The 23,926-nt window shown below is 50.2% G+C and overlaps 2 long non-coding RNA genes across 3 annotated transcripts in view; both read left to right on the top strand.

Annotated features, from left to right (window-relative positions):
* Positions 1 to 25: 25 nt before the first annotated feature.
* LOC123587018 lies at positions 26 to 4,292 on the top strand. 2 transcript variants are annotated; one of them, XR_006707088.1, is made up of 6 exons: positions 26 to 180; positions 703 to 713; positions 1,360 to 1,588; positions 2,948 to 3,046; positions 3,749 to 3,915; positions 4,025 to 4,292. It is a non-coding gene; the product is annotated as an uncharacterized LOC123587018 (long non-coding RNA). The 2 variants fall into 2 exon arrangements; XR_006707087.1 differs by lacking the exon at positions 703 to 713.
* A 15,555-nt stretch (positions 4,293 to 19,847) lies between these two features.
* The window catches only part of LOC123587017, a 46,546-nt gene continuing 42,467 nt past the window's right edge, over positions 19,848 to 23,926 (top strand). The window contains exon 1 of the long non-coding RNA XR_006707085.1: positions 19,848 to 19,955. This is a non-coding gene — a long non-coding RNA (uncharacterized LOC123587017). The remainder of the gene's footprint in view (positions 19,956 to 23,926) is intronic.

The raw sequence follows: 23,926 nt of genomic DNA, 5'->3' as shown, positions 1-23,926 counted from the left end.
GGCGCCGGGCACCGAGCGTGGGAAGCGCGGGCGCGCGGGCGGGCTGAGCTCACACTCCCGGGAAGCGGCCGCGGCGGAGCCGGGGTCCGCAGCGGCTGCGCATCGCGCGCCTCCCGCCGGGCGCTCAGGGGCTGCGAGGTGGGCTGAGCGGTCCCCCGGGAGGGAGGAGGCCGGCCGGAGGTGAGAGCGGGACCCCGTCAGGGTGTCGGGGAGTGGAGGAGGTGGGGGGGGGGGGGGAGTCACAGCGCGCCAGGCCTGCGGACGCTGTCCGAGGGCCCCGGGGCAGGGAGGGGGTCCCCGGGGGCGATGCCGGGCGAGGGTGGGGGGGGCTGGCCGTGCTCGGCTCGCGCCCCACCCCCGCTGCGGCGCGGCCTCCGGGTGCTGCTGCCCTGGCCGCGTGGGTAGGAGCGGATCGCGGCCCGAGCAGCCCCGGTCGGCCCCCGGGCTCTGGGGCCAGGGCTGGCTGGGCGGGGGAGGTGACGGAGCAGCCCCCTGGCCCCGGCGCGGCAGCCCCTGCCCACTCCCACCTTGCGTTTCTCCGCTCCGCAGTGGGCGTGGTGCCCCTTTGCTGCAGAGGGGGCGCCCGGAGTTGAGGAAGGCAGTGGGGGAGGGAGAGCGCAGAGACAGGTGGTTGAGGGGGCGAGGGCTGGTGCGCCGAGGCTCGTGATATTAATGCGTATTTCTTTCTCCCCCCTTCCTCAGGGGGCGCGGAGGTGCGTGTGGAGGAGGCGGCGGGAAGGCCAGAGGCATGGCTCGGGAGAGAGGGCAGGCTGCCGGAGGTGCCACTGGGCTCAGGCTCCGATCAGCCCCCCCCACCCCCACCCCCCAAATTAATAAAGTGGGTGAGGTGGTGAGGGTGGAGGAGTTTGATGAACACCTGGCCCCGAACTGCCCCGAACTGCCCCCAGCCGGCCGCCTGGCTCCCGCGTGCATATCCGGGAGCCGCATACTCTGAGCACTCTGCAGAGGCCGGGGTGGTGGGGGGTTTGGTGAGAAAGCCCTCGGTTGAAGGAGCTGCAGCAACTGAGTCAGCTCCAGAGATAGGGGTTTTGGGGGGCGGGAGGTGAGGGGAAGTCTCCAGGCCTACAGCCCCTGTTCATAAGTGGTGGGAGGTGGCGTCTGTAGGGAAACAGGGTAATGTCCTTAGGACCCCCCCCCCCCCCCAGCTTTGTTCAGAGCCACAGACCAAAATTCCGGATTCGCGTTTGCCACATGTGCTTATTTCTTTTTTCTTTCCCTTTCGGTTTATTTTGTTTTGTTTTTGTTTTTGTTTTTGTTTTTTTGTTTTGTTTTTGGGTTTTGGGGGGGTTTTTTTTTGTTTGTTTGTTTTTTGTTTTTTGTTTTTTTTTGTTTTTTTAGAGGAACTGCAAATGACAGAGCAGAGGGACGGCTGGCCCAGCCAATCCTGGAGCTGCTGCAGCACTTGTTCCCCAAACAAACACGTTCTGGTGCAAGGACAGAGAGGAGGGGGCTGCTGGCTCACGCGCCCCCCCCCCCCCACCGGGGACCACAGCCCCCTTGCTGCTCCTGTGTGGGAAGGACAGCCCGGCACCTTGGGCCACACGGACGGAGGCTGCCCTGGGCCAGGGTGAGTGATGATGGTGCTGCAGCCCCTCCCTGCTGCCCAGCGTGGGAAGAAGAATGCAGAGCCAGGCAAGTCTCTCTCTGTGTCCTCTGGGGTGGAAGGAGCGGGTATAGACAGGGCCGGGGCAGCCAGCTTTGGCATTGGTGGTGAAAGCCTTTACCTCCAGCCCCTTGGGTTTGGTTCCACCCCTGGCCTGTCCCTGGCACTCAACAACTGTGGCTATGTGCTTATTGGTGCCACCATGTTATATAACGCTTATATAATCTCCCAGGGCAAGCGCTGTGTCTCCGCTCTCGGGTCACGCCGACACTGTGTCCCTGTGGGAGGCAGGATCTGTGGAAGCTTTGGGGTGGACCTTCTCCTCAACTTGGCTCCTCCTCCCGATCCCCGGCGTAGGAGGGAGGGATGGGAGAACTGGGACCCATCCACACCAGCTGTCTGGGGCTCAGAAAGAGGAGTTGACTGGGCGGCCTCCTCACCTTCTTGCTTCTCTAGGCCCCCTTATCCAGAGAACTGTCTGGTGGAGTGGATGCCCTTCTTGCGTTTTGAGGTCAGCATTGGTTCTTGGGGCCCCCTGGCATGGCCGATGGGTGTGGTGAGATGACCCCTAGGATGTGACAGAAGAATACGCGGTACATAGGGTTGGATAGAGAGAGGCAGAGATTAACTCTGCTTTGAGGTTTATGAGCAGAAGTGATTAGAAGGATGGTAGTGGCCTTAGGAGAAATTTGGAGCAGGCCTAGGAGCTAGGGGATGGCCAGGGAAGGGTGTACAGGGAAGTGGATCAGACAGCAAAGATAAACATGGTGTTCTTTTACTGTACTCTCCACTGGGCTGTCCCTGGTTACCAGGGCAACAGAAGCAGTGATGAAAATCATGCCTTTCGTTCAGTGGAAAAATCTAGCTCCTCCTCCCGCCTCTTCCTTCTCTAATCGCCTGCGACCCATTGGGAGGTTGATGGCTCCAGGGATCAGAGACCCCAGTGTATCCCCATCAGGCCCCCCATTCCCCAGTGTTTTAATCATCTTGCCCCTTCCAGCATCCCTTATCTCCCCCAGAGCTCGGCAGTTGCGCAGGAGTTGGAGTGGAAGGAGGGGGAAGGGCACGGACGTCATTGCAGGGCAGGGCGAGCAGAGCGTGGGCAGAGACGTGGATGCAGGAATGACTGGCGCACGAGGAGGGTCGGGCACTGATCAGCTAGATGGCGCTTGTTTCTGGGGTGGTAGGACCTGGGGGTGGGAATAGTGGGTGAGGGCCCCCAGAGCCTAGCAGGCTAGGCTTCCCATAAATAGGGAATAGAAGGGCCTCAAGGTCTTTTTTGGGGTCTCAGCTCCCGATGACAGCCAGGGTTCATTCATTTAGCAGGAACTGGGTTCCTACCACGTTCGGTAAGTTTCTGGGAGCTGGGAAGACAGGACTGGCCAATTTGACCTTGGAGAAATTGCAGTGGATAGGAGGAAGGTGGGTATATAGGGGAAGATCAGCCTGGCTTTGTTACAAGCCTGGAATCTGGGACTCCAGGCGAGGAGACTGGTGGTGTTCCAGACTGGAAGTGATGGATTAGGGTGGAGCCTGAGGGGACGCAGAGGGAAGAGTCTTTCAGAGAGCCACTTTGGCTTGTGGCTAGGTCGTGGGGAAGAGAAGGTGCTAAAATTTTGAGCCTTAGCGATTGGCAGAAAAACCCGGATTCAGGCTTCTTTACAGTAACATCATGTTTGATTTGATGTTAGGCGACCTGCCTTCAAAACCACGGCAGTCCAAATTGAAATGTTTATGGTCAGGCAAATAGAGTTTGCAGTGGAAGCCAATTCTGGGAAGAGAACTTATAGGGAATTGCATTACCAAGCCTCGAAGGTGTAGGTCGCTGAGAACGTATGCAGGGAGAGTGAGCCCAGGGCCCTGGGCATCGGCCTAGAATTGGGCGAGACTGTATATCTTGTACCTGTTTATGATCCCAGCGCCCGCCCAGACTGCTGGACCTGTTTCTGCTAATGAACACACACGTCTTCTATCAAACCACACCCCTTTCTGAAGTTCAGGTTTCTGTTTAAGTTTCCTTCTCCCTAGTAACTATGTCCAGGAGGCTATGTCCTGGAAGGATAGGTATATACGCTTACTTCTCCACTCATTCTCCTTGACCTTTGCTGTGCCATTCACTTATAGACTACTGAGAGGCCCCAAGTTGTGCCTGCTATAGCCACGAGCCATCGGTCTTTAATTAGCCTCCACCAGCAAGACTGTTTGTTCTGGTTCCTTCCCAGTCATCACTCTAGAGGAGTAAGAGCACTGCACAGAGCGTCAGGAGGCTTCTGCCAGCTACGTGGTCTCGGGTGAGGCACTTCCGTTTCCAGGACCTAGTGCCTAGTCTGAGCGGTCTGGTTTCTTCCATGTCCAAAGCCTTCGGATTTGACATCCAAAGCTTTCTCCACCTCTGCCCAGGTTTCTGGTGCCGGGCAGGCGTTTTGACCGAGCTGTGCAGATTTCTCTGATGCTTTGTGGGAAGGAGTAGCAGAAATGGAGGCCTGCTCTCTAGGGTAGACCCCTGTCTCCAAAGTGGTGGGCGCCCTCCAGAGGGAGTGTGGCCCTTGTCCCTCTTGGGAATGTGGAAATGCGGGAAGAGCAGGTTTTCCCAGTCACCAAGCAGTTGGCAGGCTACAGCCCATAGGTCAGATGCCTGCTTTTGTAAATAAAGTTTTATTGGAACCCAGACGTGCCCATTGTTTATGTATTGTCTATGGCCGCTTTCCCGCTAGGTTGGTATAGTTGAGTGGTACAACAAAAACCATATGACCCGCGGTCCCGAAATACACTGTCCTGCCCTCTACGAAAAACTGTGCCGTAGACCGACAAAGTGCTTAGATCTCCACTGAGATGCTTAATTGTGGCCATTTCAGAGTCCTATGGTTCTTGAAGATTCTGCATCGGGCCTTACCGTGTTATCCCATGAGAGGGTGATATGGCAGTTGAGATAGTAGATTACTGGAATCAACCCAAAGATAGCCACCCTGTATCTGGGAAATCCCTTTCATTTTCATATTTCATATTTCCCTCGATGCCTTTGATTCGTCACTTCCAGCCTCACAGCCCCTTGTAGTGCCAGGGCCCTTAGAGATGCATTTGCAGAGAGCCTGCAGCCGAGCCTAGTTTGTCTGCCTGAGCCTGGCCCTCATCCACTCTGTCAGAACAAGGCCCTCTGGCTTGGGGTTCGTAGGGTGTGCATCTGTGCTGGCTTGGGTCCGGAATTAGTATTCAGGGCTCTTGCGGCCAACACTTACGGTGTCCTCTTGTGTCCAGGTTTCCACCCTTTTGACCTGGTCCTCAAACCAGAGTCTTGGTGAAATTCTTGGTTAGGAACAGGACAAGCCACCCCCCTCCCCCCTCCCTACTACAGGACAGCCGCACAGCAGTTGCATCACTGCTGGTCTGTGTTGGGATAGGAAGTGAGACACTCTCGTGGCCAGAGGAAACCACGTCCTGGGAACGGCGTTGGGGGGTGGGGGTGACTGAGGTTTATTCCCATTGCAGCTGGAAGGGAGGAGGCTGGCAGTGGGAGGAGGGAGCAGACAACCCAGAATAGCAAGCCAGAAGCTGAGCACACTCAGAGCTGCTTTTAGCCGGTACTGGTAAGCCTGGCCCTGGGAGTCTTCCTTCACACCTCCCTCCACACATTGTCCCCAGAGGCTGGCTCTCTGACTGTTCTCATCCCCCCAAGAAAGAAAAAAAGAAAGGGTCCTCGTCAAAAGCCCTCTCTAAATACCTTTCATTTGTAGAGCTTAGGGTGACCCTGTCCTGCTTGGACTTGACCGATGTTGACACTGGTGCACTGACTTGGGGAAATATTTGTTTACCAGATATTTATTAAGGGTCTGTTACGCGTGGGGCACTGTATGAAGAAGCTCAGAGGCTGCCAAGGCAAAGAAAGGATTCACAGTCTGGTCTGAAAGGCACAGGGACCGTTGAACCCATTTCGATACGATCTGCACTGGAATCTAGGCTTCTAGAGAGCATATCCGTATCTGTCTTGTTCGTTGCCGTCATCCTGGCGTGGGGTACCGTGCTTGACACACTTGTAGGTGTGCACGTGCTTAATTCGTTGACCCGTCCTGATTTGGTGCGTCCCGGAAGTGTGCGGGAGGTATCTGAGTAGGCAAGTGGAGGAAGAGGGGAGCTCACGGCAGCGAGCGTGGCCGGTTTGGGGGAAGACGGGATGTTCCTGGGCCTCCTGGTGGTGTGGGTGCAGTTAAGGAAAGAGGGAACGCCCTGTGGGAATGGGAATCCTTGGGCCTCAGGGGACCATGGGTAGGGAGGAGAATGACCTAGGACAAGGTGGCAGGACAGCGGCAGCCCACACCATCGGAGAAAGCAGAGGGGCGGGGGGGGGGGAGCGGGGGGGAAGGAGAACCAGCCGGTGGCAGGGAAGGGGAAGACTGGGGAGGGAGAGTGGGAACTGTGAGAGAAATTACGGCCGAGTCTCCAGGCCCAGGGTGAAAGCAGAGCTGAAGCAGGTGAGTCCCAGATGCACACGATGGCAGTGACAGAAAAGACACGTCTCAGCCCCATTCTGTGGCTCTTCAAAAGACCGTGTCCGGGTACGACCCCCATGATACCACATTTCTCTGCAGTGGGGCAGATGTGGGGAAATTAGCTGTAGGTTGAGATGATGGTTACCCTCTAAAATTCTTACTATGGAAATTGCACATGTATGTGAAGATATAGTTAGTGTGAGAACATCCCACGTTCCTGTCACTCAGCTTTAACACGTAATCAACATGTAACCTGATTTTATTTGTACCCCACCCACCTATTCTTTACTTCTCTCTTGTGTGTGTGTATATATATATATATATATATATATATATATATATATATATTTGTTGTTGTTTTGTTTTGTTTTGTTTTTACAGCAGATCCCAAACATCATGTTCCATCCATAAATTCTCCAGTGTGGCTCTCTTAAAGCATAACCCAGTTGTCGTATCCCCCTGAAATATCACTGGTCCCCCCCCCCCCGGCCCCCCGCCAGTGTTTATGTTTCCCTGCTGGTCTCAGGTTTCTAACAGTTTTGTTTGAATCCAGTTCCAAACAAGATCCACACATCTCATTTAGTTGATGATTAATCTCACGTTGTCTGTTAATAAAGATTATGGGCATGCTTACAATAATTTATGTTTTGCAGTTCTGCCTTTTAGATTTATTTAGCTGCCCTGCTCTGTCTCCCTTCAGCTGCCATCAACAGCTTTCCTGAGTTCTGTTGAACCGTGTTGTGATTCCTGAGCGTACTTCATTATTCTTCTTGTCTTTTTGTCTTTGTGGTTTAATATAACTAGTCATTTATTCCCTCCTTCAGTAAGTGCTTCTGGACAGCCTGCTTCGTGCCAGGCGCTCTGCCGGGCTCTGAGCATGCAGCTGTGGAAAGAGAGCGTCCTGGGAGCTTACAGTCCAACCACATGAGAGCGGTTTGGGTCCACCTGTTGTCTCTTGCCCCACGTGTTCACCCCAGCTGAGTTGGGTGACCACGAGGTCACTTGTGTGCTGTCAGATCTGCTGTGTTCTAGGGCTTGGTATTTGTGTTCTTGTGTGGTCACTTATGTGGCTGATAAGAAGTGCTTCTAGAACTATCCAAGAAGTCGGGTATGTTTCCTGTGGGAGGCATCTTTCATAGCCATGTGACCGGGAGTCTAGGAGTATCGCCGACGGACTTGGCGTGGATCCGTGAACACTTGTGGCCTTGAGTCTTTATCTCTAAGCAAGTTAAAATGGAGAGGCTGCTTTCCCTGGGGGGTGGTAGAGAGGCCGAATGAAACATCTGGAAGGTGCTCTGAAATGTGACTCTGTGAAGGTCAGGCTGCTTGGGGACTTGCGTCCAGTCTGATGAGGTCACCTGCCTAGGTAGGTTCACTTTCCCAGTTTTCTCTTCTTTGCCGCACAGTCGAGTCCTGGCTAGCCTTGCTGCCTGAGTAGCAGACTCTGATGCTTCTGTTCGGGTCTGTCTTGCTAATAAAGCTATTAACTTATGTGCATCTCTCTGTGTAAATAATAATCAGACCTGTGTTGGGTCCCTGTGACCCTCTGATTTTGAGAACGGTCTGTGATTCTTGTATTTTTTTCTTCCATTTGCAGTTTGGATGCAGCTACGCTGCGGTTCGTGAATAGCATCTGAGCCTTTAAGAAAAAAATCTTCGTTAATAAATTAAATGTATTCCCAGATATAAAGACTAGTATTCTTTCACCTCTCCTAGATATTTTATCGTATACTTAAGATAATAGTACAGAGTATATTAAATATACCATGATATATATAATTCCTGTCACTGAAGGATTCATAGGTTAGAGTTTGAGAATACTTTTTTATTATTTCCAATTAAGCAGTCTTTAATTATTTTGATCGTATGGCTATGTTGGTTAAAATTTTTGAACGGATTGCTGTGTGTGTGTTTATAATTTCTATACAGTATGCCGTTGCCATACTAATACATTATATATGTTATAAAATACAAAATAAAAAGAATTTTTTTAATGTTTATTTTGAGAGAGAGAGAGAGAAAGAGGGAAACACAGAATCCGAAGCAGGCTCCAGGCTCGGAGCTGTCAGTACAGAGCCCAAGGCGGGGCTCGAACTCACGAACTGTGAGATCATGACCTGAGCCAAAGTCGGATGCTCAACCGACTGAGCCACCCAGACGCCCCCAAAATAAAAAGAATTAAAGGAAGTTGTGCTGCAGTGTATTCTCTGCCTTTCTCCAGCATGAACCATTCCTGGTCCTGGTGGAGGGCAGCTCACACTCCGTCCCCACCCCTTCACACATTCAGGGCATTACTGCTCTCGCAGAGCTTCCCTCTCCCCCTGGCATTGCCAGTTGTGCGCCCTTTCTACTGGATTGCTTCCATGTGCTGTTCTTTCTGTCTTCTTTGACTCCAACCCTTCCTGTTCCTGCCCCTTTCTCTGTCCCCAGAGAGTCTTTGGTCCTTGCAGCCTTCACTTCCTCTCTTGATTCCCCCCAACTCTGGGTGAAAGTGGTCTTGACGAAGCCAGCCGTGACCACCATGTTTCTAAATCTAGCCCTGGCGTCTTTGTCTCGGTCCTAGCAGCTCCGGCAGTTGGGCACATCTGGTCGGACCCTTTCCCTCGAAGCGCTTTCTTCCCTTGGCTCCCAGGCCATGAATCTCTGGTTTTGTGCCTGTCTCATTGGCTGTTCTTTTGTGGCATCTCTTCTCTTGACCTCGAAACATGTGCCCCTTCCTCTCTATCTTCTCTGTTTCTCTCTGTCACCCTCTCCCAACCCATGGCTTGAAATACAATCTGCATGAATGATTTCTAGAATTTGCTTCAAAGTAATCCTGGGAGATAGACAAGATTGACCATGAGTTGTTAACAGCTAGATCTGGGTGATGTGTACCTAGGGGTTCCTTGTACTGTTCCTTCTGGTTTTTTTTTTGTTTGTTTGTTTGTTTGTTTGTTTGGAATTTTCCATGATAAAAACTTTAAAAAATCTATAGGCTAGTGACCTCCCCCCCCCCCATTATTTGTCTGAAGCCCAGCCCTTCTCCTGAAGTATAGAGCTGTGTGTGTATCCATCTGCCTACTTAACCTTTTAACTTGGATGTTAATAGGCTTTTCATGCTTACAAGTCCAAAACTGAACTCCTGATTTTCCCACTCAAATATATTCTTCCTGCGGTTTCCCGTCCTGGTTATGGGAATGCCATCCTTCCAGTGGCTCATGCAGAATACCTATGGTCACGCTTGTCTTAGCTCTTTCTCATACATTTCTCATTCAGTCCATCAGCAACTCTTGTTGACTCTACCTGCAAATATATCTAGAATGTGACCCATGAGAACTGCTTCTACTGTCTTCGCTGTTGTGCAAACCACCATCATTTGTCACCTGTTTCTTCTTTGCCCCTTACAGGCTATATAATCCTCAGTAGGCAGAAGGATCCCATGATGCAGAAGCCACATCATGCCCTGCCATGCTCAAACTCCGCAGTAGCTCCTTGTCTTGCTCAGCGAAAGCCATGGCTGTTGGTGTGGTGTAGAGGACCCCGTAGCTTATAAACACTGTCCAACAGAAATATAATGTGAGTTACGCACGGGAGCCACACGTGTAATTTGACATTTTTCCGGTAGCTAAATTGGAAAAGGAAAAGGAAACAGGTGAAATTCATTTTAATAATTAACCCGTGGGGCACCTGAGTGGCTCAGTCGGTTAAGCGTCCGACTTTGGCTCCGGTCATGATCTCGCCGTTTGTGAGTTCGAGTCCCGCGTCAGGCTCTGTGCTGACAGCTCTGAGCCTGGGGCCTGCTTCGGATTCTGTGTCTAAACTCTCTCTCTGCCCCTCCCCCACTCGCGCTCTGTCTCTCTCTGTCAAAAATGAATAAACGTTAAAAAAAAATTAAAACAGAATTAATTAACCCGGTGTGTCAAAAATACTTGTACTTCTGGTAGATATTACAGGGTTATTCGCACGAAGTCATGCTCATGGCACATCTCAGTTTGGATTAGCTCTATTTCTTGGGCTCCACAGCCTCCTGCGGCGAGTGGCTCCCGTGTTGGAAATGCACGCCTCCGTGATCTTCTGTGTCCTTATCTCCTACTGGCTCTTCCTTCTTTGACTTTGTTCTGGCCGCACTGGCCTTTTTGCGGCCCCTCAGATAAACTAGGCATTTCCTGTTCTAGGTCCTTCTATTTGGGACTCTTTTTCCCAGATAGCCCTGCAGCAGAGTCTTACTTCCTTTGGGCCTGTGACCAGATACCACCCTTGCAGTGCCCACTCCGCACCCACACGTTTGTTGGCGCCTCCTGTATCCCTACCCTCCAGTGTTTTCTCCTGAGCGCCATCACCGCTTAACACACTGTAATATTTCTGTTACTTCGTGTATTTTCCCTCTCTCCCTGCTGGAATCTGAGCTCCACGAGAGCAGGGACTTTTGTCACTTTCGTTCACTGCTGTATTTCCACAGCATGGAACAGTGCCTGGCACGTGTAAGAGATAGGTGGATGTGGTTGAAGAATTAAATGGGATGAATGATCAAGGAGGATTCTTTTTTAGCAAGCACCGTTCGGTTGAGTGCACGTCACCGTGTGGTGTCATATTTTTGCAGCATAGCAGTTTGAAGGCCTAGTTGAAGTCAGGGTATTTTGAAAGAGACCCCTTTATAAAGAGGCGATCATGGGTACAACTTATAACATAAATGGATTCAAGACCCCTGAAACGCTGCATTTCATTCATTTCCTTGGGTCATTTTAAACCCAGTTTGAACATCCTGCTGCAAGGGTGTGCGTAGGTACGGCATTTTGGAGATGACGTCCTTACCTTGAACGCGGTAACGTCGTCACGTAATGGTGGAAACGATTTCCAAACGCCTGCTTTTAAGATGTTCTTTCTGTGACGTCAGTCTCTTTCAAAAAGTAAAGGTTTTCTTACCCAGTTTTTAAATGTCACCTTTACCTTGAAGAGACAGATTAAATATTTGTTTAAAAACATTCATTAAGTGGCATTCTACTGACAGGCGCTCCCTGCAGAAGAGGTCAGCAGATTTCGGAGCTGTGATGTTTTCTGCTTGAAAAAACATACGTGTGGTTCCTCTTTAAGTTGAGCACCTCTTTCAGGGACTCTGCTGTGAGATAAGCAGTGACCGTGTGGTCAGATGATTTGTAGCCCTCACCCTCTCATTACAGAGGGCTGTTATTTGTTGTATGGAGGATGGTACCCTTAAATTTGCTTCCCCAGGTACATGTAAACTGTATGAAAGTACACAGTCAGCTGGGGGTACCACTGCCCATCCTTTTGTGTTCGGATCTCCTACTCAGGCACAGGATGCCCCCTGGACCTTTAAGTGACAGTGACCACCGGGCACACAAATTGAAAGAATTCACTGGTGTCGATTCACATGTCAAAGAACAATACGATTTAATTCCCTATTTTCAAATAAAAGGAAATACAGACATCCTAATCATTTCTTCTTCGTCCTGATGGATCTTGTACTTGCTTCATCCAACACGGTTGTTGGATTGTTGGTTCTTCTGTATTAACCTTGTCTCTATAGCTCTCATCCAGTTGAGGACTGGGTCTCCTCTTTTCGGTTGCTCCTGGTACCTAACAGGGCTGGGTTTCACCAGTATCTACGGACTGAACGGTGTTGGGGAGTAGATCATTCTCTGACCTCGGCACCTTTGTTGGACGGCAAAGTCTGGTATCCAGATGTCTTTGGTAGCTGCTACAGCCATTTGTTTAACAGTGTCACAGGCATTGGTGGCATTAGGGAGAACAGCAGTGTAGTTGATGCTTGATGAGTCTTGATGCCTCGTCTGGTTCTGACAGGTAGCAAAGTGGCAGCTGCGTGAGGCACCGCCGTGCTGTGCGGTAGATGGCTGTGCTCAGGTGCTGCTCTGGAAGTGGGCTGGCAGAGGTTGCTGGAAAAGATGGCCAGGGTAGCTGGAGTAGCCAGCTGTCTTCTTAAAGCGTGGTGATACATCTTTAAAGCATCGTGGGATGTCTTCCTTCAGCTCACCTAGATGCTGAAAATGTCTGTGCAGCTCTGCTCTTCATCCGTGTTGACAGTCTAGGAGGTATGTCAGCTGGATGTGTTCACTTGGAGTTGACTTTCCGACTGCTGTGACCAGAAACGCAATTTAAAAGATGAGCGGCTGGAAGGAGAGCCGCAGACCGTCTCAAGAACAGAGGCCCTCGGTATTTTCTGCTGCGTGGGCCACCTCTCGTGGTCCCTGGACCCCACATTGGCGAGCAAGGCTTGTCCCCGGCGGACCGGTCTTTGCTACTTAGATAACTCACTACTCCACCGGCATCTGTTCATTGATGCACATCTGTACAGGGCCTCCTGGGTGAAAGAGTCTACCGTTCCGAATGGAGTGGGGTGGGAATGGGACAGGAAGGAATATGCCAGCGTGAATGGGACAGGGTCTCTGTCCTCAGGGAGCTAATGGTTAGTGAAGGTGCCAGGCACCCATGCTAAAAATACAAGACGAACATAAAAGGGATGTGAACGGAGTACAAGAAGGGGATTTGTTAGCCAGAGGGGGTGGTTGGGAATTGGAAGATGTCTCTTGGAACATGAGGAAGAAGATCTTGTCCATCTTGCTCTTAGCTGAATCCTCGGAGGTGCTTCGTTCCTGTCAGGTGCTCAGTAATTACGTATGTGTTAATCGTTGGGTATTGAAGGAGTAGGCCTTCACCCGAAGAGGCAGTGCAAAGGCCCGGGGGTCAAGGAAGAAATGACTGCTTGGGAGAAAGTAGTTGGTGTGCTCTGAGGAGGTGTATGTGGCAGAAAGTGAGCCTCCGTGTTGCAGAGTTAAGGGCAGTCTCCGGAGGGCCTCTACCAACTTCCTGGGAATTTGGTGGTGGTGGTTCTTAAGCTCTTTTGCACCAGTACTCATTGGGAGTTGCATGCAAATGAGTCTCTTTCTCCAAGAAAAAAAGTATCATAACAGCACGTGGTCTGGCCTATGCCGTCAGAGAACTCACAGATCCCAAGTTACAATACCGTGCTGTCAGCCGGGGGTCTGTCCGTGCTCTTGCTGAGATCTCATCATGGGTAGGAGGCACTTGTTTTCCCCTTGATGCACACATTCCAGGTTTTCAGGGCACCGACGGGCGGCAGGCCTAGTCGTGACCCCGATGAGCTCAGGGAAGCCGTGGAGAAGAGGGGAGAGGTCTCTCTGTGCGCTGACGTAAATGGAGAGATCCAGCGTTTCTTCCATTTAGCAGAGGACAACAAGAAGTGTACCTGGGAAAAAAATCGGGGGAAAAAATGAACCCTTATAACTTACTAATTTGGACTATGGGATGCTTATGCTAACTTTTTTTCTGTGACGCGGTTTCCAACGCAGACACCCGGCCAAGCAGTAATTACAGATATAGAGGCAGTGTTTGCATTTTTTGGGAACAGCGATTGCGGAAGGGAGTCATTAGAGTTTCATGTTACCATGGTACAGGGTCCAAAGAGCTCCTTAGCTGTCCCGATCCATCCACGAGCTGCCTGGAGGAGGAGGTGGCGAGATTTCACGGGCTGCTTGAAAAAGCTGAAAGACTGGGCTGAGGGTAGTTTGAAATTGGATTGTTCTGTTCTCCTTGTCATAAAAAATTCCTGTAAAGAAAGTATCTGTGTACCTTCAGTTAAAAAATAAATTAATCAGACTTCCCGTCTGCCAGGAGTTTGTAGTGTATCTGATACACAGATAGGATATTTGGAGATTTGAAAAACCCGACGTGGGCAGCACGGTGTTGACTTTTCTGCCTGTGCGTGTCGTAGGAAGTTCGTCCCGTGGAGGTGCGGTGAGGCCGTGCTTCGTTCTGGTGAACAAGGTTGATTGAAGACCAGCCCTGTGTGTGGTCATGCTTGATGCTGGCCAGCAACGGAAGGAACCATCGGAGGTGGAAGGGGAGCGCCCTTGAGCTCCCGCATCCAGAGCAAAGCAAGGAGCAGGGTCGGGGACCCTTGGGAACAGCCATTGCTGGATGCAAGCTCTTCCTCCCCTCTACTCCCCCCCTTCCTCCCCATTCATGTGCTTAGTGGGATTTTGCTTTGTGAAGAGGTTAGTCTGTGAGTGAGTTTTACGTTTTTGGCGGGCTCCTGGGTGGCTCAGTTTGAGTGTCTCACTCTTGATTTCGGCTCAGGTCATGAACCCAGGGTCGTGGGATCGAGCCCCGAATTGGGCTCCCTTGAGCGTGGAGCCTGCTTAAGATTTTTCTCTCTTTCTCTCTCTACCCCTCTCCCCTGCTCACACTCTCTGTCTAAAATACAGTACAATACAATACGATATTTTTTTCAAGGAGAAGAGGCCCTCCTGTTTTTCCCAGAGTTGTGTTCAGACTTCAAGTCCAGACACTTTAATGGGGAGTAAAATCAGTTTAATGGGTTGAGACTAACGTTTTTTTTTTAAAGGTCATAATAGAAAATATTAGATTGCATGGAATGTGGTAAAGAGGAGCATGATTTTGTGAAGGTTTGTTTCAGTTTTATACGTTTCATATTTACGTATAAGTACATAGTATTATATGCTTACATATCTGTGTCTCAGAAAGGTCACACGTAGTGTACAGGGTCACCTTGTAAACTTTATTTCTTACTGTGGGTCAGGGTCCAGAAAGTTCGAGAAATGGTCCTGGAGGGATTTCTCAGCTCTTAGGGTAGACAGTGGGTTCCAGCCGCTTCCCTGGAGGCCATCTCTATGGTGACAGATGTGTGAGAGGGCTTTTTTTTTTTTTTTTTTTTTTTTTTTTTTTTTTTAAAGAGCAGCAGATTCAGGCTCCCACAGTGTGATCCGGGCTTGTCTGTGGCTGCTCGCCCACCCCTGCCCCCACTCTCCTGTGCCCAGTGTTTCCTGCCGCGGGGTGGGGTGGGAGGGGCAGGGAAACCTCACTAGGGGATGGGAGCAGAGGTCACCCTCCCCTCTGTTTCACCAGGTGTCATTCCCTGGAGTGCAGCGTATTCAGCCCCCTGCCTCTTCTCTGTCTCTTGACTTTCTTAGCTATGTCCACACCAAGGCTAGGGCAGGGAGAAGGCCATCTGAAAATGCTATTCTGCCCTATGGTTCATTGGGTGGGGATGTTAGAGTTCACACGATCTGGGGAAGATACTGGCACAGTGGAATGAGCCAGCCCAGCTCAGTGATTTCACTTGGATTTGTTGATTCTCTGCCTCCATCTTTCCTCCAAAAGAGAGGAGTCTTTCCTGGATTCTAGCTGCCTCTCCTTCCACCAGCTGTGCCAACCGGCCTGCGGAGTGCTGACCCACTTGTCGTACCTCAAATAGAGGTTTAAATTAGGACCTTTAATCTGTAAGAGGCTTACAGCCTGTTGGGTGGCCAGCTGCTCTAGACTCCCATGGGGCAGAGCTGGGCTTTGCCTGGCTGTTGTTGTGTTTAAGGAATCAGGGGGTTGATGACTTCATGTCAGGAATAACCAGACATATAGACTCACTTGTCAAAGGCCAGGGAAGCAGGGTCTTTGGGAAACAGAGCTGTTTTCCCAATATCCCTTTTGCCGTCAGCACTCGCACAGGCCCTGGGGGTGGGTGGGTGGGTTCTCTTGGGATGGAATGCTGTAGTGGTATATCCTTGTAGTGATAGAGTGGAAAGCCCAGAATTCCATGGGGTTTGGGTGCTGACCTTGCTTCTCCTGGGTACTCAGCCTGGATGTGCAGTTAGTTCTGCTGGCTCTACCTGTGTTTCCATTCCACAAATATTTATTAATCAAGAGTCGTGTGCCCAGGGTGGTGCTAGGTGCCATTGGGAACACACAGAAGCATGAGAATTGGAGCTTCCCCCAAATTGCTCATTGTCTTTTGGAGGAGACCAGACTAGTATATATCAAAATGTTCGTTCATCCACCAGGCAGATACTTACTTGGCTGGAAGCTGTTCAGGGGAACAGATTATTGAGTTCCAAAGTAAACGGCATGGGGGATGTATTTTTGGAGACCTGAGCAGGGAGAGAACACCAGGGTGGGCAGAGCTGGGCCCTGAGTGGGGAGATTAAGAAGGATGGGAGAGGAGAGGACGTTGAAGGTAGGTAGGAGCAGCGAGAATAGGCAGGGGGACTGGGTGGTCCTCTTCCAAAGGGTAGGTGCCCGTGGAGCCCCCCAGTTCTGGAAATAGCCCCAGTTTCGGGCCTACGCACCCTTATTCTTTGGATAACATTGAGACAGCTCTTGGGTTTCCTCTCTTTTCTCCCCCTCTTTATCATTATAACAACGAGAAGAATGATTCCTAGCATTTATTGAGCATTTATTGCATACCACTGTTCTGTATGCTTTTACGTGGATGTTCTCATTAAGTCTGCCCAGTAACACTCTGACGTAGGTGTTAACGTATTATTACGTGCATTTTACAGCGGATGGCACTAAGGCATAGAAAGGTTGAATAACTTGCCACGTCATGTGGCAAGGAAATGGTTGGGTCAGGAGTCCCCCCAGGGCAGCCTGAAGGCAGAAACCTGTACTCTTAACCCGCCGGTTCCTGAACTTGTCTGAACATTGGAATCGCCGGGGGATCTTTTAAAATTTCCAAAGCCGGGGCCAATTACATTACACCCTACACCAATGACATCAGTCTCTGGGTGAGGGGGGACTCGGGCATCAGTACTTTTTGAAGCTTCCCAGGTGATTCCAATGTGCCACCAGGTTTAGAAACCATTATGTTAACCTCTGAATTTTTTGGGAGGGGGCCTTGAATATTGGATTGAATCCATTTTTATCTCCAAGACAGGGGGCCTTCCCTCCAGGCCTGTCTGAAGCTCACCCATGGTTCTTGAGAGAGTGACTCCAGCCTGTTTTCTGAGGGAGCAGGACCCGTCGCAGCCCACGGCATCCGGGACCCCACCTAGGTGGGCTGGAGTGGGCAGAGGGAGGGGTGTTCTCCTGGAGGGGTGCCTCTTCTCTCGGAGGGCCGTCTTGGGGCAGAGACACTGTCAGAGCCCTGGAGACCTTCAACTGTGGTTTCTCACGTCTTCTGCTCCCATGGGCCCCTGACTTCAGCGGGGAAGGGCGAGGGTCACTTGAGGGCAGATCTCTTCTCAACGAGTCCTGCTCCTCTCCGCCTGTCCCCGGGTGAACCTGAAATGGACACGAGGAACGGAGTCGTTTGGGTGGCTGGGAACAGCACTAAATTTAGCAAAAGTGTAGCTGGTGGGGGGCTGGCCTGTAGTGAGCCAAACGCAGCCCGAGTGGACCAGATTTATAGTCAGCAACGCAGCCAGCGTCGTCTCTGCTTGGGCAAGTCTGTGGTTATACAGGATCTTCCCGTGTCTAGAGCCCGGAAGCTTGTCAGCCTGTCCTGCAGGATCTCCCTGACTCTGCCCCCAGGAGGCTTGGCTCCACCCCCGCTGCCCCTGGGGATCTGGCTCCTTCGTCCTTCCCTCACGTGTCTGGAATTCTCACTTCAGTACGTTAGCCGTGGCCTGAAAATTCTTCCATGCCTCTTGGCAACCATGATTCCCAAGGCCCTGGAGGGCAGACATGAACTTTGGTGGATTTCTCTTAGGGCATCTGGCATGTTAGGATACCTTTTGGTCAAGGTTGTGGAATGGAGCAAAGAGTTCATTCACGTGGTCAGTTGAACAAGGTTTTAAGGGTCTGAGAGGCCCACTGTCTCCACTTAAAGCGAATCACGATGTGGAGTGACCGTTGGTGGGCCGAAAGGCTCGTTAATAGTTGGGGATTTCTTTGGGCGCCTTATTTTCTGCCCTGTTGGGGCCCATTTCTGGAAGGAGGTGGGTTTCGTGGAATTGGAGACTGGGGGTCTGCCGGTGACAGGTTATCTTCCCCTCCTGGATCTCCTTCTTCCACTTCTCAGATCTCATGGTGGCAGCTTGCCTGGGAGAGCCGCTGTTGCCTCAGTGCCCTGGCTTTGATTAATGACCAGGCTACATTTTCCCATCCCTTCCCAAAGTGGACAGTTACACTTTGGCCAGGGCTGGGGTCTTGTCTGCGTGACATGATTTGTTAGCCTAAAGCATCGGTTCTCAATCAGGGGCATTTCCCCAGGGGACTTTTGGCAAAGTCTAGGGACGTGTTTGGTTGTCACGACGGAGGAGAAGGAGGTATGTTATTGGGGTCTAGTGGATAGAGGCCAGGGATACTGCTAAATGTTGAGGGCAGTCCTCCCCACAACAAAGAATTATCCAGTCTGGAATGTCAATACTGCTGAGGTTGAGAAACCCTGGTATACGGGGGACAGTCTTATAGGCCCTTAGAGGCCATTTCTTCCAGATCTGTGCTTCTTTTGGAAATGACGAGACCAAGAGCTGTCTGGCCACCTCCTTCTCCCATTGTCCTCCAGGTCCGTTCCCCCTGCCCTTAGCATTTACAGTTATATACTCTCATATGTTCATATATATTCTTGTATATGAAGAATTCTTATATGCATTGTGTTCAGGAGGTTTCCAGGGAGTTGCTTAAACCTTCTATGGTACAGATTCTCATAGAATCCCACCATTAAAGCGCTCATGTACCCTAGGTCAGTCTTATAGGCAGCATGATGCAGGTATGTCCCTGGTGCACCTAAATCAGCTATGGTGTTGGCATGTTTCGATGCTGATATCTTTGACATGAACTTTCAGTGCAGCAGAGAAGCCCTTCCAAGCAAACCTCCTGTGGAAGGACAGGGTCTAGCCTGCCTTGCAGATCGGAGTTGTGCTTGCTAAGTCCTCTTAAACGCAGGAAACATGCTTCTGGCCTTGGAGAACATGATGTTGCTTCCCAGATAAAATGTCCCAACCTGTTGCTAGATAGCCTCAGCTGCCGAGCACATCGCTCGTCTGCCAGCACCCTTCTCCTGCAGCCAGCAAGGCTGCTTTAAGGTCAGGACAGGCCAGGAAATGTGATGTCTTCCCAAATGAGGACCTGGAGGGAGGATGGCTGTGCGTGGATTCTGGAATACGCTGGCTTTGTACGTTTCAGGACAAGCCTCAGGGTTCTTCTCATGTGACTTCGGTACTGACTCTATAGCTGTGATGTCAGAGAGCAAAGGTGTGAATGGAGCTTTTATAGTTTTGGGGTGGTGGGGGGTGGGTAAGAGAAGAGGCGGGGAGTGTGGTGGCAGGGCAGAAGCCAGGGGAAGATGGACAGATACTTCCCTGGATGCATTTGGCACCCTCGCTCCCAGGTCACTCAGTGTTCTGTATGCTCTGACATGCGGTCTCAATTTCCATGTGTTCTAGTGAGACCAATATATTTTTAGATGAGCCCAAGCCAAAGAGTTAGGAAGGTAATTCTTCTTAAGGGAGTAAATACGAATGATGTTGGGGTTACCTGTTTTGTGTTTTAACTTGGAGTTTGTGGTCTCTCTCGGTTGGTGGAAATCCCTGGGCGATGGATTATATGGCAGATCCTGATGTTCTTGGAATTCAGGTTCACTGCTTCCCTTATTCTCAGATACAGGACTAAGGTGATAACTGTGGGCTCGGGAACTAGGTTCTAGGTTACTGCTAGTTTAGTAGGCAGCCAGGGCAGTCGAAACCAGAAGCCTCCAAAGTCCCGGTCAGTGATGGTAAACATCTGAATGCAATGAGCAAATGCATGTGTGTATATTTAGAAAGTCCCACCCTGTCGAGAAAGAACCTCCGGGTAAGCCCGGATTGCTCATCCCAGCCACAGGTCTGAGCACACCCAGGGTCACATCCTCTTATTCCATGATCAGCTGAAGTCACTTCCTTATGTACCCAAGGCTGCCCACACCCAGCCAGTATTTCCTGCACTGGGTCAGGAAGTGCCGATCACCCCTTTCAAAACTTCTTGGTAGCCGCCTTCCATCGTAGCTACCATCTTGCATCCTGATCCTGCGCTTGTCTTTGGGCCCTTGGCTTCTGCTTGGACTAGCTGGCTTCCAGGCCCAGACCGACTTCAGTTGTCCGGTAGCCACTGGACATTTAAGCCCTGGGTTGCCTATCTGGAGCTGTGTTGTCTCCCCAGTCTTCTCCATTTTCACTCCCTTCCCTGCCCCGCCCGGCCCCTACCCCTTCTGTCTTATTAAAACAATCTTATTCCTCATAAAAATTACTCCATCTTTCAACATGTATCCATAAAACCCAAATACATTCTCAAACTCTGTCTCATAGAACATAAAACTTGATAAATTAATTTGAAGTTCTAAAAACATGTTAATTTTATATGCCTTCAAAGTTTTGTAGAGTAACCTCTACCATTTACTAAAAGGCAATAAGAACGCGATCAGAAATGTATGTGTGTCTTTCATATTTCGTGAGTGGATAGTAGACACAAAAATCTATTGGTGCTGGGGAAACATGCCATTTTTCTTAGGGTGTTTATTTTTTAGTCTTTCTCATGAACTATTTTTTTTTGGCTATTTTTGCATGACATGTACATTCAGAAAGGTGAACAAATCCTAAGATTTTAGCACAAAGTGTTTATAGCCTATAACCAACATGCAGGCCAAGAAAAGAAATAGAATATTACTAGACACCTCCCTCCTCTCGCCGAAAACTCCTTGTGCTTCTTTCCAGCTCCCTTCCAAGGGTAAATGCTATTTTGACTGCTAAAATGACATTAGTTTGGTCTGCTTTTCAACTTTACAGACGTGGACATTCTCTTTTGTGTCTGGCTTCTTTCACCCGTCACTTTGTTTGTGACATTCATCCCTGTTGTATGCTATTGCTGCTTTCCATCCTGCTGGCTGTGTAGTATTCCATTTTATTGATAGACCACAATTTAGTATCATTATGTGGCTGATGATGTTTGGACAGCGTGGGTGTAGACCCTGGAGATGAACTGCTGGATCATAGTTTTAGTAGATTGTGCCAACGCAGTTGTAACAATTGTACTCCCACTGGCCACTTAGGCAAGTTCTGGCTGCTCTGTGTCTCTATCAGTATCTGGTATTATCTTCCTTTTCCATTGCACTCAGCCTGGTGGGCGTGAAGTAGTATTGTACTCTGCTCTGAATTTGCATTTTCATGATACTGGCCATTTGGATATCCTCTTGAGAAGGGCCTGTTCAGGTCTTTCGCCCTTTTCCTATTGGGTTGCCTGTCTCTTTCTCATTGGTTTGTAGGAAGCTCTTCATATGTTGTTGGATATTTGTATTGCAGCTGTCTTCTCCCTTCAGTAGCTTTTGGTGTCCATATCTTTAGTGATATCCCCAAGGTTAACTAACCCATATGAAAACATTGGGATTATAGATAGTACTTTGTACGTGGATCTTTTATTCTTTGTTAGTGATGCTCAGCTTACAGCTTCATTCTGTCACTACTGACCTAGAAAGGCACTGTTGGAATATTGGTCGTGTAGGGTGGGACAGGGACTCTTGAAGTTCTTGGCATAGTGAGGTGCTGGCACCTTTGGGGCCCCGTAAAAATACAAATTGTAATATCCAAGTGCTTGCCATGTGCCATATGCCATTCTAAGCATTTTACATAGACTATCTCATTTATTTCTCAGACATGCTTATCAGTTAGTTACTATTATTACTCCTCATTTTTTAGTGGGGAAACTGAGGCTCAGAGAGGTTTTTTTTTTTTTTTGTTTTGTTTTTTTCTGTAATTAACGAAGGTCACATAAATAAGACTCTGGTTGCAGAGCTCATGCTCCATAGCCGTTGTACTACATAGAAAGCTGCACTTCCAAAAATCAGTGTGTTATTAGCATGCCTGGAAGAGTGCCTGGCACATAGTAAGTGCTCAGTAAATACCCGCCGAGTGAAAGAATTCGACAGTGGTGAGTCGAAGTCTTCATTGAATGGGGAAGTTTGTCCTGGCACTGGATATGTCGGCCTGAGAAGTTGTGTTCCATCCTGCTGTATGTCTTGCCTGGAGTGGTGCCTGTTGTGGTGTAGACATCACAGTGGGCATTTGTGGAGTGAATGACTCAATCACAGACAGACTGCAGCCTCTGCTTAGCAGAAGAGATGAACTCAGAGAACACCGCGGGGACCGGGGCCGAGGCAGACACATCACGGGGGGCTATGGTGATGGTCCAGGGAGAATCGAGAGCCTGGCCAGCAGTGCCCTGGTTGTGCGGCCACAGGGCAGCCCGGTGGTGGACACAGAAGCAGGGTCCAGTGTCAGCAGGCGAGGCTGTCCCAGTTACAGGCAGTGAGGTCAGAAGAGGTCCCAGCAGCAGTGCAGGGCTGACAGGACGCAAGGTCAGGTAATCCAAAGTCACAAGGTTGTAAGCAGTGAAAGTTCAGGCTGGCAGGAAAGAGAGCCAGGGAGCGCTTGGAGGGAGTCATCTCCCGGGCTGGGTTCCCCTCCTGAATGAGGCCTTTCTTCTCAGGCTGCAGAATGCCTGCGAGGAATACACCAGACCTCGGGGCAGGGTGAACCAGAGACTTCTCCTGTGCTGGAGCCAGCAGCAGCCTTCGTGAATGTGTTGTCAAACTCTTTATTTAGCGGGCGAGGAAATTAAAGCTTAAAAATGTGAGGTTATTTGGAGCCGGTGGTAGAGCCTGCATTGGAACCAGGCACTACAGAGTTTCTCTGTTTCCTCATGCTGTCCTCAAACATTAACATGTGGTGGAAACTGTGATACCGGGGAGGAGGACGGAAAGGCGAGGGCCTTAAAGAAGGATGATGGCATATGGGGAAGAAGAAGGGAGGGGTCAAGCGCCTGCAGGACAAACCTGGAGGGGCGGCACAAGTGGCAGAATTTGGGGAGGGAAGCTGCGCGTGTGATGATCGCCATCTTGACTCCAGAACGTAAGTTCCATGAGGGTAGGGTCTTTTCTGTTTTTACTGAAGTGCAATTTACAGAGGGGTGCAAGGAGGACGAGGACTTTTTTTTTTTTTTCTTGTGACAAATAACGTCTGACTTAACCATCTTCACCATCGTTAAGCGTACAGCTCAGGGCATTAAGTACATTCATGGTGTTTGAGCAGCCATCGCTGCCGTCCATCTCCAGAGCTGTGTTCACCCTGCGAAGCTGAAACCCTGCACCCATTAACACCACCTCCCCATTCCCCCTCTACCCAGCCCTGGCAGCCACCATGGCTCTGACCACGCGAGGCATCTCGGATAAGTGGAATTCTCCAGCGTTGTCCTTTTTGGGACTGGCGTTTTTCAGTTGACGTGATGTCTTCAGGTTTATTCGTGTTGTAGCACACACCAGAAGTTCCTTCCTTTTAGAAGCTGAATAATGTTCTCTTGTGTGGATATACTCCATTTTAACTATTCATGCATTCATTAGTGGATACTTCGGGCACGAACTTTTACATGGTTTACTGATCAATGACCAGACTGAGTCCTGGCTTTGTAGGCACTCAACAGAGAATTATTGAATGAATTTTAGTTATGTTGAACATGGAGTGACAGTGGATATTCAAGTAGACTGTCCAGCAGGTGTCCTATGATAACTCGGGTCTAAATGGAAGGGGACGGGGAGGTGGTGGGGACGGGGGGGTGGGGGGGCGCCTGGGTGGCTCAGTTGGTTAAGCATCAGACTCTTGATTTTGGCTCAGGTCATAATCTCACTGGTTGTGAGACTGTGCCCTGCATTGGGCCCCCTGCTGAGTGTGGAGCCTGCTTAAGATTCTCTCTCTCCCCCTCTCTCTCTGCCCCTCCCCTGCTTGTCTACACTCTCTCTCTTGCTCTCTCTCTCTCAAAAAAAAAAAAAAAAAAACATTTAAAAATAAATAAAGGGGAAGGGAGCGATGAAGCCAGTAGTGAAGTTACTCCCAGGGCATAGGGCCTGAGCCACAGGAGCAGGGGCCTGGCCTCCAGACAGGTGGGAGCAAAGCCAAGAAAGATGCAGGAAAGGGGGTCTCAGGGTAATGGCATGTACTTAAAAACAAGATAGCAGTTTTAAGAAGGGGGTACTAAGTAACATCCAAGTCAAGAGGATGAGGTATGAGGAAGGAATGCTGGAATCGGC

The sequence above is a fragment of the Leopardus geoffroyi genome, chromosome C3 (assembly GCF_018350155.1).
Source record: "Leopardus geoffroyi isolate Oge1 chromosome C3, O.geoffroyi_Oge1_pat1.0, whole genome shotgun sequence".
In the NCBI taxonomy this organism is placed as follows: domain Eukaryota; kingdom Metazoa; phylum Chordata; class Mammalia; order Carnivora; family Felidae; genus Leopardus; species Leopardus geoffroyi.
Note: the sequence above shows the minus strand (reverse complement) of the source record. Positions and strands in the feature narration are given on the sequence as shown.